The following is a 3,901-nucleotide window of genomic DNA, read 5'->3' as shown; positions in this document are numbered from 1 at the left end:
GAACTGAAGGGGTTTGTAGCCCCAAAGGAGGAACAACAATATGAACCAACTTGTGCCCCCAGAGATACCAGGGATTAAACCACAAAGCAAAGAGCACACTTGGAGGAACTCATGGCTCCAGCTGCATATGTAGCAGAGGATGGCCTTGTAGGTCATCAATGAGAATAGAGGCCCTTCGTTCTGTGAAGGCTCTATGCCCTAATGTTGGGTAATGCCAGGGTCAGGAATCAAAAGTGGGTGGGTTGATGAGCAGGGGTAGGGGGGTAGGGGTTTTCAGAAAGGAAACCAGGAAAGGGGATAACATTTGAAATGTAAGTAAAGAAAATACCTAATAAAAATAATAAAAGAAAAAAAAAAGAAATTTCTCACTCCCCCCACCCCGGTCTTGTAAGGAAAACAAATTTCTTTATGCCCTCTGTAAATATTTGGAAACCAGGGTTCTTAGGAAAATACAAAACTGGGGAATTTTCCACCCTGACTTAAAATTTTATAGATATTTTGGGGGGAGGAATATAGCAAAAGACATGGATTGAGGTTCCCCGCTAAAAGGCTTAGCAAAATGTCCCAGGTCCTTCATTCCAGAAAAGCAGGGAGTACATGAATCAAGTACAAGCTATTACATAAGGGTTATGGGAGAAGTCAGGGTTCTGCTGCTGGAGCAATGGGTTTTTCCAACTTTAACTTTTCCTGATATCCAGTTATGCTCTTATATCTCATCTGATCCATGAGCAAATATGATGAGCTCTGGTTACTGCACCATGTTGTCAATCATGTGCTGGCTCTCGCAGGCCATCACGACTACAGCCTGATTGTCAGGAGTGTCCTTGCCATGTAGTTTTCATAGTAGTGCTGGTTCGTCTGTCTTGTCTCTAATGTGGTCACACCCTGGGACCCGCTGTATTCATGGGCATTTTCGCTCAGCTCATTGCCAGGAAAGGTTGGGCTGCCACTTTCCACAGTGGAGTGGTTGATTACAGTCTGGAGCACAGTGTCAGGAGTGGAGATCATCCCTCCCCAGCGGGTCTCAGTTGCTGGTGGTTGTGGGGAGTTCAGCCACTCGAGGATCTCATTGTACTCTATTATCTCCTCTAGGTTCTGAAGGTTGGGGTTGACCCTGTGGATGTTTCGCATATATGCCTTCATCAGCTGAATTTCGTGCTTCTGTTCTGCCAGTTGGTGCTTGTGTTCAGCAGATGTTTTCTCCAGCTCCGAGATGAGTGTCTGCTGCTGCTGGAACTTGGAGCGCAGGTGCTTAATGCAATTATGGTTTGGCAGTTCATCTTTGGGTATCTCCAGACCACAGCCCTGCTCACAGGTCACAGGCTGCTTCAGGCTGTACTCACAGACACTGAGGTGTGACATTAGGTTGTTAAGTCTGACATGAGCATTGCAGCCAAACACAGTGTTGTCACAGGCAATCTCTAGCTTTGACAACATGTTTCGCATGATCCGAGGTACTGGGCGCAGGTGGGCAACCGTGACATAGCTATGGTCTACCGGACATGTTTGTTGCTGAGAAAACCATTGGATGATGCAGGCATGGCAGAAGGCATGCTCACAATGAGGCGCCTGTACTGGATCCTCCAAGACTCCATTGCAAATAGGGCAGATAAGGTCTTCATCAATGAACCCCTGGAAACGGATTACATCAAACCCCATGTCTCATCTCTGAAAACCAGGTCCTTCTAAGTGATGAGGGCAGGTTTCCTGTTGACAAGGATCCAAGCCACTGACGCCTCTGCTTAGTGCCACACAGGAGATGCTATGAGTATCTCATCTTGTTGGCTGTTCTCCAACTGAGTCTTTCTTCCTAGTGACAAGTTTCATGGTCCAGGGGTGGGTGTGATGTCACAATCAGGAACACTAGCCCTGGACACAGGGGTGGGGTGGGGTGAGGCTAACTGTGGCTGAGGCTCCAGCTGCTCCAGCTGCTCCAGCACAGCCTTGGTGCCTGGTGTAAGTGTTTCCCTGTAGGGGAAGGGGAAGGGAAGGATCACAGCAAAGCTATTAACCACTAAATCATTTCTCTAACCCCAAATTCCATTCTTGGGAACCATTGTTTCAATATTCTGATAACCAAGGGGGAAGAGCATTGTATTTTCTTCACAATATCTTTCATGATTACAGGATAGTTACAAACCTAGTATGCCCCAGTTTACTGTCAATAGAGAAGTTGCAATACATCCTGATAAATCCAGAGGCAAACCATGACTGCAATAGTGATCCACATACCCCTTAAAGTCTGTCTCTCAAAGAAATGCATCTTCAAAATGCCCCCATAAACCTCTCCTTGAACTTACTCCTGCCTTTCTTTTACCTGGGGCACACTAGTTTCAAAGGAGGGAAACGCTGAGCCAGAGAGGTCAAGGACACCACAAGAAAACCTACAGAATCAGCCGGGCGTGGTGGCGCACGCCTTTAGTCCCAGCACTCGGGAGGCAGAGGCAGGCGGATTTCTGAGTTCGAGGCCAGCCTGGTCTACAAAGTGAGTGCCAGGACAGCCAGGGCTACACAGAGAAACCCTGTCTCGAAAAAACCAAAAAAAAAAAAAAAACAAAACAAAACAAACAAACAAAAAAAACCAAAAAAACAAAAAACAAAAAAAAACCCTACAGAATCAACTAACCTGGGTCTATAGGGTCTTACAGAGGCTGAACCACCAAACAGGGAGCATGAGTGTGATGAGACAAGAGGCTTTTGTCTGGTTAGGTGGTCTTTCCATGAGGGAGTTTCGACGCGCTGGGTGGTTTGTGCTTTCATCACATTTCTTAACATGTCAAAATGCAGATCTTCGTGAAGACCCTGAACAGTAAGATCATCACCCTAGAGGTGGAGCCCAGTGACACCATCGAGAATATGAAAGCCAAGATCCAGGATAAAGAGGGCATCGCCCCTGACCAGCAGAGGCTGATCTTTGCTGACAAGCAGCTAGAAGATGGCCGCAGGTACTCTCTCTGATTACAACATCCAGAAATAGTCAACCCTGCACCTGGTCCTCCATCTGAGGGGTGGCTATTAATTATTCGGTCTGCATTCCCAGTGGACAGTGATGGCATTACTCTGCACTCTAGCCATTTACCCCAATTTAAGTTTAGAAATTACAAGTTTCAATCATAGCTGAACCTCTGTTAAAAATGTTAATAAAGGTTTTGTTGCATGGTAAGCAAAGTCTTTTTCCCATATGTAACAGATGGGCAGCTTGGTGTTTATGTGGCATCTCTAAGAGCAAGAGAAGGGACTGTCTCTGACTTTGTTGCCTGCCTTTATATCCCTTTCCCTTGGCTGCTGGGCTGCCTTGTCTGGCATTATTAGGAGGATATGTGCCTAGACCTACTTCAACTTGATATTCTAAGGCTTGGGGGCATCCCCTTTTCTGAGGAGAAAGGGAGGATGGCAGATGTTGGGAGAAAAGGGTGAGACTGGAAGGAGAGGGTAGAGGGAAGCTGATATCATGATATAAATACATAAATAAACTAATTTTAAAAAGTCTTGAGAATTTTCATGAGGTTTGATTTTCTAAACATGCAAAGGCACTAGAAAGGTAATATACCAACCTCTGCTTCTACATACATACAGACAAACATATATACATCACTTCATCAGATTTTTAAAAATCAGCATCATTTATGACATCCTTTACAAGGACCCACTAAACATAAGCATGGTGATTGTCTGTATTCTGTGAGTTTGTCATGGGTATCAGGGACGGAAACAATGAGCTGTTTCTGGCAATAGCCTAAGAAGTTCCTTTCTCCTTTAGGGACTTTCACTCAAGTAAACCTAGGATTCCTGGCTTCACTACAAAAAAGAATTTCAGAATGAGCCATTATGACTCAGTATTGGACTTTATAAAAAGACATTTTCAACATGAGTTTTAATTACAGGGTCAATATAAAGAGAA

General features: G+C 45.0%; 2 pseudogenes; one reads left to right on the top strand and one right to left on the bottom strand.

Moving 5' to 3' along the window:
• Positions 1-479: 479 nt before the first annotated feature.
• On the bottom strand, positions 480-1,780 carry LOC110286987 (E3 ubiquitin-protein ligase NRDP1 pseudogene; annotated as a pseudogene).
• A 971-nt stretch (positions 1,781-2,751) lies between these two features.
• Positions 2,752-3,162, top strand: LOC147004671 (ubiquitin-like; annotated as a pseudogene).
• Positions 3,163-3,901: the final 739 nt, after the last annotated feature.

Source organism: Mus caroli, unplaced genomic scaffold (genome assembly GCF_978045245.1).
Source record: "Mus caroli unplaced genomic scaffold, Mus_caroli_1 scaffold_5, whole genome shotgun sequence".
NCBI classification, from domain to species: Eukaryota; Metazoa; Chordata; class Mammalia; order Rodentia; family Muridae; genus Mus; species Mus caroli.
The sequence above is the reverse complement of the archived record's forward strand: the minus strand, read 5'-3'. Positions and strand labels throughout refer to the sequence as shown.